The sequence below is a fragment of the Columba livia genome, chromosome 15, assembly GCF_036013475.1.
Source record: "Columba livia isolate bColLiv1 breed racing homer chromosome 15, bColLiv1.pat.W.v2, whole genome shotgun sequence".
Classification (NCBI taxonomy): domain Eukaryota; kingdom Metazoa; phylum Chordata; class Aves; order Columbiformes; family Columbidae; genus Columba; species Columba livia.
The window spans coordinates 1,323,193-1,335,615 of record NC_088616.1 but is presented as its reverse complement, the minus strand read 5'-3'; the positions used below and the strand labels follow the sequence as shown (position 1 = coordinate 1,335,615).

Sequence of the window (12,423 nt, the reverse complement as noted above, 5' to 3'; positions counted from 1 at the left end):
CTGACACAGGTGCAGTGTCACCCTGACACAGGAACAGCGTCACTCTGGCACAGGAGCAGCGTCATCCTGGCACAGGAACAGCTGCACCCAGCTCCCATTCTGCTCTCACAGAGACGCGTGTCCCGCAGGTAATGGCACAGGGACCTGCACTGGTGTCCCCTCAGCACTGGCAGAAGCAGAATTAACACCATCATACCTCAGTGAGAATCTGGAGCTAATGAATCAGAAGTCCCATAACATAGTAGATAAATAAACTTCAGTAAAATGGATAAGCCAAGTTCTGTAATCTGAATAACATTTTAAATAGTCTACGTAGAGCTGAGGTTATGTTCAAAACTTGAGATAATAATGGGCTTATTCAATACATAAATGCAATGGGGTTGTCTTATTCAGCCAATTTAATAACCGCTTGTCTTTTCTGCTGTTTGCTTCTCTATTAAGAGATTCTTGGTAATCGCAAAAACTTTCTACACAATAAAAAACTAAAATGCTGTTAATGCTCTTCCATTTTGTAAAAGAATTGAAGTATTCTTGTATTACTCATTTCTTGGCACGTAACAAACATATAATGTCTTTTCCACTGTGGAAATTCTATTTGAAAAATATTACCTAGTCGCTACTGTTGTAACTTTGAGAAAAACACTGTGACTCTTTTGGTTCATGTTAAAGACATTGGTCCTGTAATTAAAAGAAATCCAAATCCCTAAGGAGAGCCTAACAGAAATCTTTGCTTTGCTCATATTTAAAAACCAACCAGATAGCAAAGTTATCTTTTACAAAATATTTAATACTGAAACCTACTGGCAGCTTATGCACAGACAAAGTGCTTTTAGCTTTAGCGGGCAGTTTTACAGATGAGTTTTGCAGTCCTTCCTCTGGGGCCGCAGCAGATCCAGAGGGTTTTGTGACAGACTATTTCAATCCAAAGTGATTTAAATACTTAAACAATTTGAAGTAAGACCTTGAATTAGAAGCTTTAGGCACACATCTCAAAGCATGTGCTTGGCTCTCATTTTCTAAGGCTCATTATTCGGTGATAAAAATGTGTAAAAAATGCAATTGTATGTCAGGTGATTCCTATTTGATATAAGAGAGACTGGATTATAGCGTTACGGATTTTGATTCCCTTCCTTGCATTTAACCTCAGGATTGCTAAGTCTGAGCAAATATTTTTGCATTGATAAATACATTTTTACATATTTGCAGCCCGCATGTTCAGAGGGAACGTGACGACTGCTGCAGCCTGTCAGTAGGTATGTATGGGAGAATCAGCTGGGCAGACCTACAGGCTATACATGCAGACAGATGGCAAAAACCTTTACTAATAACATTAAGAATTCAATTAATCTAAGGCCTTGTAAGTAACTCGAGCCAGTCCATGCTGTAACACTTTCATTGATGCCAGAAGGTGCTAGGAATCATCTCGACATCAGTGGTCCAAATAGAAACACTGAAGGATTGATATAAAAGTTTAGAATTAATACACTGACTAGTTTTTCTCCTGCCTTCTGTCTATACATACATTTGAAATGCTGTAGCTCGTTGAAATGTTGGATGTCGACATGCATATGCCAGCATGTTTTGACCTGTACATGTAATATTGTGTAACGCAGCTCATTCTGTCCTTCTAGAAAGTAATTTTCTTGTTACTGTGGTATTTATCTGGGCATCAAAAGTTCTGGGTTCCAGTCATAACGGCAAGCTTGCTTTGTGACCTATAGGACGTGACTTAACCTGTAAGATTCTCCTGCCTGAAAAAATAGGAAACACTCCTTTAGCAGAACGAAGAAGAGCATTTCCTTGGGGATTAAATTCAGTATAAAAGGGGCAAGGGGGGAAAAATCTACTCAACTAGTTTCTGTCCTAAGTCACCAAATATTTTGAAGGCTATTTGAAGATATTCGACATGGTCAGAGGGACGATGTGATGTTGTAAATCTATCGGATATTCTTTTAAGCCCATCAGGGAAGAGCACACTGAGCACACGGCAGTCCCAGCACTGCCCTGCACAGCCCACAAAACCTTTTCCAGGTTTAACTGTAAATTTATTTTGAGGCTGCAGGAAAATTTGCTTTGAATATTTTTGTGCTTTGAATTTAAACAAAATTACTAGGCAGACCTACTCATTTGATAAATGTCCTGATTCATGTCCTCAAAAGCGGTTAATATTCTAAGTGAAGTCCACTATAGCAGTCATTCAAATTAGCTTGCAAAACCTCTGTCATGTTTTCAGAGACATACACATTAAATTCTCGTGTTTAAAACAAGTTAGTCATATCAAAAGAGCGCAGCTCTCCCTCTTAAGCCAAAACATATTCCTCTTCATAATACCACGCAGTTACCAGCATGTCCCTTGGATTTATGACTTATGACATTCATTTACCAACAGGTGGTTGCGTATCTTGCCATTTATATTTTAAGCAACAGTAAGCACAACTAAAAATAATATAAGATAAACAAAATAAAAATCAGTGTTTTTTTCCAAGTGTTTTCAGAGAAAGGCTGTACTTATAAGCCAGGTCTTCAAGGAGTTCACAGCAGGCCCAGCAACACAGAAGAATACTGCAAGAGCAATAAGGATTTTTAGGGGCATTATGATAGTGTAATGGAAACACATCTGCCCCCAAAAGTCCCTCATTTTCCCTGCGGTACAGAGCCATGCAGGAAGTGGTGAATGCTGTGGAACATCAAGAATGAAACTATAAAGAAAAACTTGGTAAGTTAGAACAATTTTCCAACAATACTTGAAGATTTCATAATTTCCTGCTCGTCCACTCACTTACTTTGGATGTATAAAATGGTTCTGTCCATTCACCAAAGTGAATTCTGAAGCAGATACCTTAGAAATGCTATTAGTATTGGGAAGCTAAAAACATTACGTGTAAAGCACAGATAATCCTGGACTAGTTTTGTTCTTTCATCTCCCAAAAAGCAAAAAATAAACCAGAACAATCTTCATTAACAGTTGACCTGCATCTCTCATGTTTAAGGATTTACTTCAGTGACACCATGAACATGAGTTTATAGAAGAAAATGATACATAATAAAATCATATAGCATTTTATATTTTAAAGAATTTCAGAGTATTTTGCAGCCAACCACGGGGGCAGTTTCCCATACATACAGAAAGACCACTCCAAGTGAAAATGCAAAGAGGAATCCCAATTTAGTAGAGACCGGATACTCCATATTTACAAATCTCCTTAGCAAAACAGCATGTTTGAACTTTGTTATGCCTGTTCAATTGACATGCCTAATGAAAAGTTGCTCTTCTGAAATAACCCACACTAAATAGCACCTAACAGGTATATTCTTCAATGGATTCTTGTAGTGAAACGTATTAATGTTGAAAAAAGCAATGCTCATTTCCTCCTATATTATTTAATATGGTGTTCTGCATAATACATTTGTTCTTTGTTTGTTAGTGTTATAATATAAACATTAACCCAGTTCTTTCCTCAGATTCCAGAAGTGTTGCTGGGATCTCGCCTGTATTTTCTGAGGATGTAGGTCCAGCGACTTGAGTGGAGCAGCTGCTGCCTGACACCAGCACCCCGGCACCGACTGACGAGGTGTGTGCGGTTTGTGCGTTTTGAAGGAGGCCTTTTGGTACAAAACAAAGCTTTTCTACACATGGCAGCAGCGTCAAAGCAAAAATGTAGATTCTGCTGGCTTTAATGGGCATTTTTAACAACAGCAATATATAACGAATAGAAACACCCCTTCAGCAAAATCAATGCATTCAGTTCTTTTTACCGACCCTTATGGGCCAATCTTGAAACATCCTGAAATGATTTTTCTCATCCTTCCCTAAAACCATTTATAGGAGCCTTGTTGTAGATGACAGAAGGCATCTTGTCTTTTTGTTTTGTTGGAATTCTTATCTTGACCTACAAAACAAAAGCTATTATTTTACCAAAATTGATTGGTGTCTGCCTATGATGTTATATTAGTTCCCACAGAAGGCAATGATTCCAGGAAAAGAATTGGGACTGTCTGACTGAAGCTGAGATACTTAAACTAGCAAAAATGCATCAATATTGCATTACACTGGTGAATTGTAGCTTCCCCCATTAACAGCTACATTAAAATATTACAGCAGTATTAACTGAAAACATCAAAATAGTTTTGTTTAAAGTTATTAATGTCTGTCAACAATGTAAGCATCTGGTATATTAGGAAATCATGTATTTAGCTAGCTCGCAAAGCAAGTTAGCTCAGTAATAGATGTGGGTTTATTTCTATTCCTATTATCTTTATTTATTCTGTACATGTTATAGAAGTGTCCTTTAAACAAGCCACGAGCTGAGCACCACCCACCCACTCACCCATCACCTACATGAACGTGGCCCTTGCACCACAGCCTTGGAAACAGAAATTATTTGGGCATTTTGACAACAGGCAATAAAAGCTGATTCGCTGTTTCTTTTTTCCATGTTTGTATCTTTACCAAATTCCTTACACATTTGCACTGTTTGACTGAGAAAAGTGTATCACATTACCCTGAGAGATTTGTGTAGTTATTAACTGATGTGCACTGCATTACCCTGAGAGATTTGTGTAGTTATTAACTGATGCGCACTGTGAATGGGGCAAATGATGCCTTGAATTCACTAATTTCAGTAGAGGTTTCACAGTGTTGTGCCACCACAGGTGCCAGGTGTCAGCAATATTTGCCCCCTAAGATTTTAAAGCCACCAAAAATTATTTTGCTTCATAACCTTCTAAATGTATATTTGAGGCGAATAAAAAAGGATTTTTGAGTCGTACCTTTGAAAAATGCGTTCTGCACATACCGCCCTGCATTCACGCAGATTTTCTTCGTGGCACAGCGTCCCGGTTTTAGGCGGGGAAGCAGCGCTGGTGTGTAAAGTTCCAGCAGAGAGCGCAGAACCAGACACCATTTAAAAATCATACCCTGGGTGTGTGTGTGTTCTTGCCCTGGAAAAACCCTGGAGAGCTTCATAGAAAGGGACGACTGATTTTGTAGCCTTTACTAAAGCAACATGTTCAGTTGTTCCAGGTGATGAGCTCCCAAACGCGGGGTCGCTGCCTCACTGCTTTGTTTCTCGGTGGCTGAATCAGAGGGAGGCGCAGAACTCGCAGAACTTTGCTGCTGCCACACGAGGTCGGGAGGTGTCAAAGGTTGAGGCGCCGCTTGAGAAACCGCGGCCCCAGAGGCACCCCAGCCCTGCCGCTGGTCCTGTGCGCACCCCGCGCTTTTCACGGCTTGCAAAAGTAAACACACCGGGCCGTTTGATAATCTGCTGCTCATTCGGTGCCTGCAAGCTGGTTTTTAAAGCTTTGCCTAAAACTACAGAGAAGCTATTCTCATAATGTAGTTTTAAATGTATTTTAAATAGAAATCTAGCTAGGAGGGCTTTCAATTTTATAAATTATAAATGCACTAAGTAATTGTAGTTGATCTTTCTAAAGATTATTTTTTCAATAATTCATGACAGTTTTTATCTCAAGGAACATTAATTTTGATTCCAAGCGTACTGTCTACTTTTTATCTTCTGTAGCTTTCTGTTTTAATTTCAAATAGCAAGACAGACTGATCCCAGGTATTTAATTATGGATGCTCTGGATACTCCACGTACTTCTCTGCGGCCACCACCCCACGCTGCATGTAAAACTCGTGGGAAAACCAGAGCAATGGAAAAGAAATCACATTTTTGTAACATAGATGTTTAGGGAATCTATCACTGTTTTGTCTGATCATCACTAATTTGGGTATGACATATAAAAAGAACATAAAGTTTTTTACATATGCATTATATCCATAGTAGTTGTATTGCACAGTAGAGACAAACAAGAGTTCTTTCCGTACGCTTACTAAGGGAAAAAAAGGTGAGTACAAATTTTGCATGAGGAAAGCCTACAGAAGTGTGTGTTCCTCAACACTGCTCATCAATCATTTAAATAGTTTATTAATTCTATAGCTAGGTTATTGGCACTAGAAGGAATGCATGTGAATTTTATGTATCTTCAATACGGAATCAAATAGGACCCATTAGAAAATAAAATATTTAAAAACAGCTGGTTAACAAAGTGCGCAAGAAAGCAGCCACACAAAATCACAGGTTTTCATTTAAGGGCTTTACAGTAACAGCTGGTGAGGAGCAAGGGCTGGATCCCAGCAGGGCAGAGCTGATCTTTGCTGCCGTTGGGATATGTGGGTTTGTTTCTCTTTTCCCTTCAAGATCCTCGTATGGATCCACCTTCTCATCTCTGATCTCTGCCCCTGTGTTCCCAAAATGCTGGTGCGGAGAGCACAGCAGTGAAACTAATCCCAACCGGACAACTGGGGACACTGGCCAGGCCTAGAACGTGTTCACAATTTAAGTACAATTCAAAAATTGAAGAGTTCTACAGTTAAATTTGTAGCTTTATGAAAATGTCACCTTCTCATAAATACTGCTTTTGAACAGCATTATTTCATGCAAAATAGTGGCTAAAAGGTGCATCGGCAGCACAATTCTGACCTAAGCTCTTCCACATCAGATTTCAGTCTGAAACAAGTGAGGAATTTGCTGCACTGAGGTTTGGATCTGTCCTATTTCACGTGTGTAGTCATTATATTGCTATAAAATGTAAAATAGCAGAACTCCACAGAAAAATCTTGGCAATTCAGCACGATACGCATTTGTATGAATATAAAGATCCTGCATATAGCCATGCGATATATCACATACCAACAACTTGGCTTTAACAGGGTCTCACAGTGTAACTGCAGCTGCATTTCCAGGCCCTTTTGAAATACTCACATTGACTGAGCCTGAGTAGGTCAGCAGTTCAGATTAATCTGACTGCAACGATAATGTGATAATGATAATGTGGCCACAATGTGAATGTCTAGATGTTGATGTGTAACTTAAGCAGGTGATTAGCTGGCAGAAAATGTCAAAACCATGACAGACACATTTACACCAACTGAGAGGGTGCTCCTGTGTGTGTTTTGTGTGCATATGCTGTGTATGTGAAGCATTCTATAAACAACATTGAGTGAGTGCAATGTGTTTCATTCAGTCTTAAATACATGTACAGTATATTCAGAACCACAAGAAAGTTCAGCTTATCTACCGACTAATATTCAACATTTAATAGAATCCCATGGGGAAAGCACAATTACATAATTTTTAAGTAAAAACTATGCTTAGATTCTTTAGGCTGTTGATACAAAAATGTAAATAGTAACATGAACTTAGAGTTACCAAGCTCAGGTTTACAATGCCTGACTCATAAAAATATATTCTATAGCTTTTATCAGTACAAAAATTAGTAATCTTTAAATTGATTCATAGATACAGACCATACACATGTAGACACACAAACACACATGTAAAAAAATAACAGCTCGTTGAAGAGATGCATTAAAACTGAACACTTTGTGAGAAAAACACTGAGGAGGGGATTGACAATATAAATGTACTGATGTTTAGATGACGTTTTCAAGGTTTAAGCTGCCTCTCTTTCCTAGGGACTTACTTTTTCTCCCAGTGCACCTATACCGAATGACCCCTCTTTGAAACGTAACTTTTTATTTGGCTTTCGCTGGTTTTTTTAAGAGAAAACCACCACTGATAGTTCAAAAACTTTAAAAAATGTTTTTACTTTCAAAATGATAGTATTTTCTACCCACTATTTATAGCTGAAGACAACATTAAAGTTAGAATGTTATTATTTATTTATATAGTAGCCTTTTGCTAAGCGCAGCAGTAGTTTACTACTAAGTTCAATGTCCCGTGTCAGAGCCATAACGTACTGGTTTCTTTTGCAGAACAAAGTGACCACCAAAAGCGGGACTTTGTGGGCCAGTTGGATAAAACATAAGCTCATCTCGCCCCCAAAACCCCGACTCTGGAACCACAACCTTCCGAGATTCAATTTGTAAGTAAAGTATCTTTGTAAGATATGCCAAATTAACTGAGAGAATCATTGCTTATGAAGTGGGTCATTTTCAGCCTAATAAAAGAGAATATTGTAGCCAAGTTGCAATACACACTCCTTCATTTTCTGGACAGCAGGAATTGCTAACTGATACTATTTGGTTTTATTCACATTTTATCATTTATTTCTTAAGCAGGTAAGCGGCACCTTCTATAAGTGTCTATAAAGTGACACGGAACTCCCCCAGAATAACAGTTATTTATTAGACCCAGCATTCAAAATATCTATTAAGATTTCTTCTCAAAGTAACAACTTACTTGTTTATCTCTTTCACTGTATTTCAGACTGAAGTTGATACATTATAGAGATGTCTGTCATTATCCTAAATCTGTTATTTACACAACAAACAAGAAAACACTTTCACTTTACTTGAAACAGGTCTTTTCCCACTAACAGCGGTAGATTCAAGTATTCGGCTGCGTGTCTAAATTTTACTACCCTTAAGATTATATTTCTTAATGACTTATTTCAAAGGTGAGAGGACAAGTAGACAAAAAGGAACATATTTTCTAAATCCTCAGTTTATAATTCCAACAGAACTTCTAAATAACATCCAAGTTTAGAAGCATTATAGTTTACACTTGGATGACTGAAGTAGGTAAACGCTGTCAGTTATTTTAAAAGAAACTAATTGCTGTGCTCGAAAAGCCACTATTACATTCATTGTGCTTTCCATAACCCGAACACGGAGCCGCAGAACACTGTCCTGGCTGAGCCGCTCCGGAACCGGCAAATACATCTCGAAAGGCAAACGCAGAGATGTTGATATAGATTCTTGCCAAGCAGGCATGTTAATATGAAATACACGGCCTGTGAACGGGGCATTAACTGACTTACGGTCGGGGTGATTTAGAGGCTTTTTCTCACTATTGTTTCACCGGGTTACGCTTTGCTCGGGAACGCCGGGGCCGCGCTGGGGCTGCGGGACGGGGCGGCGGGTCGGGCCCCGGCAGCTCCGCACACCTGTGGCTGCCGGGGCGCCCAGCACCCGCACCCCGGCCCGGCCTCCGCGCCCGCTCCGCGGCCTGCGGCAGGTGGCGGGGGATGCGCAGCCCCGCACCGCCCCCTCCACTGGTCCCGCCGGTGCCCGCCTGGCGCGGAGCGGGCGCGGAGCCGCCCCATCTTGCGCGGCGGAGCGCGGCCCCCGTGCCCGCCTGGCGCGGAGCGGGGACGCGGGGCGGCGGCCCCACCTGCGGGCCTGGGCGGCGGCGGGGCCGTGCGCGGGGCCGCGCTGCTCCCCGCGGGCGGGCGGGGGGCGCGGAAGGAGAGCGCAACTCACCGCTTGTCAGCCAGAGTCCATCAGCGGTCGGCGGGCTGGCAGGTTCCCGCTGCCCGGCACAGCCAGCGCTCCGCTCCGCGCTCCGAGCCGGCTCCTTCCGTTGGCAAAATCCTGACTCATTACATAAAAAGATCACCCTGCCAGGCGCCCAGAAACATTTCTTCATCACGGTCACGCCACAAGCTAAACAAGAGGCCACATAAGGGGAGGGGGAGAGGGAGAAGCGGAGGGAAAAAAAAAATCCAGAAGGTTGTTTTTTTTTTCTTAAAATCCTCTTCCTTTAAAAAAGAAAAAAAAAAAGTTCAAGAGGGAAAAAAAAGAGCAGCCAGCAGGAAATAACTGGAGGAGATTCACGCATTGTTGCCACAAAGCCACCTCTCCCCTTCCCTTCGCTCTCCATGCTCGTTCCTCCGGCGCAGCCACAAAGCCGCGCGGGCTGCGCCGGGACCGCTGAGCGCGGCGGCTCCAGCACCCGCGGCCGCGCCGGGAGCGCCGGGCCCAGCCCGCCCGCGGCTGCCCCGGGGAGCCCCGCACCGGCCCAGCACCAGCTCTTTTCCTAGAAACTACCTCCAAATATAGTAACAGGGAAGGGGCATTCCTAGAAATTCGGGAGACGTCAGAAAGGGAAGATTTCTGAAATTCAGCTTCACTTCCTGCAGAGGGCTCCTAGCACAGGAAAAAAAAAAAACACCAAGCGAGCAATAAAGTGCTTTTCATGCTTCTCTGATCAGATAATGGTTAAAAAAAGAAGAATGGTAAAACCCTTAACTCACATCTCTCTGATATGATCCAGGAGTTTCACATGGGAAGAAAGCTAATCAGTAACTCCCTTCCTTCATTTTCTACTAATGTTTATAGATGTCTATCTCCTGTATTTACTTTGCCCCATGTCATCATATCAGACCTGTGCACACAGCAAATAAAAGGAATACACATATGAGTGAAAAATGGGCCAAGTGATAACCCTCTCGTGTATCACTAATTAATGTTCGTGCGTTACTTTAAACAGGCTTTGCAGGTTGCATTTTCACTCTACACTGACGTGAATAATTCATCTTATGACTGTATCTGTGTACGGTGTTGTCACTCACATGAACGGGAATTTGTTGGTTGGCTTTTATTTAAGGGCCTCAATACTGAGAACTGCTGAGCACTGTCCATCCCCATTGACTTAGTGGTATCTTAGGCTGTTAAATAATTCTGCTCAGCGATTCACAGGATCAGGCCCTGACAACTAAATCGGGACTTGCAGCAGACCTGCACCACTGTTCTTCCTCACATCTCATAAATGTGTGTGTTCGCTTTGTGCCTGTGTCCAACCCCCAGTCCTTCTTTAGTCATGTCTTTTAAAAATACGCTGTTGGATACATTTCATAGGAAGCAGAAATGAATTTTCCCAAAGTGGTAACAGATAAGTATGTTATTATATGCTATTAATTATATAAAAATGTCAATGCATTTGCAATAAAACATTATTTATCCAGGAATAGCAAAGGTTGCTCTATAAAACACAATAGCCAGCTTTGGGGGAAAGAGAATAGATTTCAGTGTGTGCAACTCCTGCAGGTTAATTGAATTTCCATAATGAAATTCCCCTCAGCCACATGAAATCCTTGGGTTTGTTCTTTGAATTTCATTATGACTTGCAGAGTCTTCTCTGCCCCAAATCAAATGCAATAAAGATACTGGAGTCTGGCTTTTCGTCGGTGTTTTATAAACACATTTAATCTAAACTTAGTTACAGACACCTTGCCTGTCCACAGTTTTGAAGGGGAATTAGCAGAGTTCACCTGACCATCCTCATGTGCTTTGACTCCTGACTGTGTTGTAACTCTTGTTGCAGTGCTCAGTAAACAATTGCTTCAAAATCCAGAGCCAGCTCGCAGAGAGCTGCACCCGCAGTGTTTCCTTAGCAGTAATGCCTGGTTAGCAGCAGATTTATTTTAAGTAATCTCTTGGAATTCAAACCAGGCTCTAGTTAATTGCAAAAAGGCCTTTCTAAGCTGGCTGGCTTCTTTATGGCACACTGCTCCGCTCTGCCTGTCACTCGCGTTTCCTGAGCGAAAAAGTGAATGGAAGCTCCAAGTTCAGGATCTTTCGATCATTAAAAGAAATGGATGTGCTGTCCTCTGTTGGTCAGACTGGTTGTCACATGTAGAATTCAAGTAACTCAAAAAGGCAGCAAGAAGCTCTGTCGAAACAGCAGAAGTTATGAAACTAAATCAAATTTGCTTCACCTCGCGCTTTCACCAAGTAGACTGCACAGTGTGAGGGATTCCTAAAAAATGACGCAACGGTGGATCCTAGAAGCTGGATTAGGAGAGGACTCATTTCACGTGACTCAAACCATAAATTCTGCCCGGGGTTCAGCCCCATTGGGCTCTGGCTGCTGTTTTAACCACTTGCTGCGGGCCCCGGCTTGGCCATGCTGGGTGACACGGGGACCTGTGGTCCCTCCGGCTCCGGTCCCCTGGGGCCAGGGCTGCCACGCACCTGCCAAGAGAGGAGGTTTCAGCTGAAGTTTAATGCCACACAGTCTGGTCTGGGGCCAGGGCCACGTGTGCCCGCTCAGAGGGTTTGTGCTCACATGTGGTGGCTCCTGTTGTGCAATGCGGTGGCCGTGATGCAGCTTCTCGATGTGCTGGAGCTGTGGCAGCGCGGGCTTTGCTGGGTACCTGTGATGCGGATTCCCGCTTTACTGCTCCCAGTGTCCTCCTGAGCATCCGCTGCGGCTGGAGAGCAGCAGTGCCGGGGCCACTTTGGGTTCTCATTTCAAGAAGAATATGTGGCAATGGGAGAGGATCTGGGGGTGGTAAACCTGACCTAAAAGGAGAGGTTTTAAAATGTTGGGATTGTGTTGGCTAGAAAGGAGAAAGCTGAAGGCAAATATAGCAACACTTTCAAAAAGGTTTAATGTCACATAAATGAATCTATGTCATAGCATTAAACCTGTGCGGCATGTTAATTATTTCTCCATCTTAACTGCTGCTGGAGTTATGAATTTCTGGTTTCTCATGCTGTGATTTCACAGCTAGTCTTCTAATTACAAAATTAATTTCAAGTAAATAACTATAAGACATGTCTTCAACTGTTTCCTAGCAAAATCATTATCATGTTCATAATGTATCAGTGTTATTTAGCAAAATATAAGTTCTGTCTGCGAACTACGGACAAACAGACTATCATCTAAT

The 12,423-nt window shown here is 41.9% G+C and overlaps 2 long non-coding RNA genes across 5 annotated transcripts in view; one reads left to right on the top strand and one right to left on the bottom strand.

Moving 5' to 3' along the window:
• The window catches only part of LOC110362180 (uncharacterized), a 47,591-nt gene extending 36,290 nt beyond the window's left edge, over positions 1-11,301 (bottom strand). For all 4 annotated transcript variants that reach the window (XR_010466274.1, XR_010466275.1, XR_010466276.1 and 1 more), the window contains exon 1: positions 9,233-11,301. This is a non-coding gene — a long non-coding RNA (uncharacterized LOC110362180). The remainder of the gene's footprint in view (positions 1-9,232) is intronic.
• LOC135575466 (uncharacterized) lies at positions 2,557-7,922 on the top strand. Its single transcript, XR_010466286.1, has 3 exons — positions 2,557-2,716; positions 3,463-3,572; positions 7,784-7,922. It is a non-coding gene; the product is annotated as an uncharacterized LOC135575466 (long non-coding RNA).
• Positions 11,302-12,423: the final 1,122 nt, after the last annotated feature.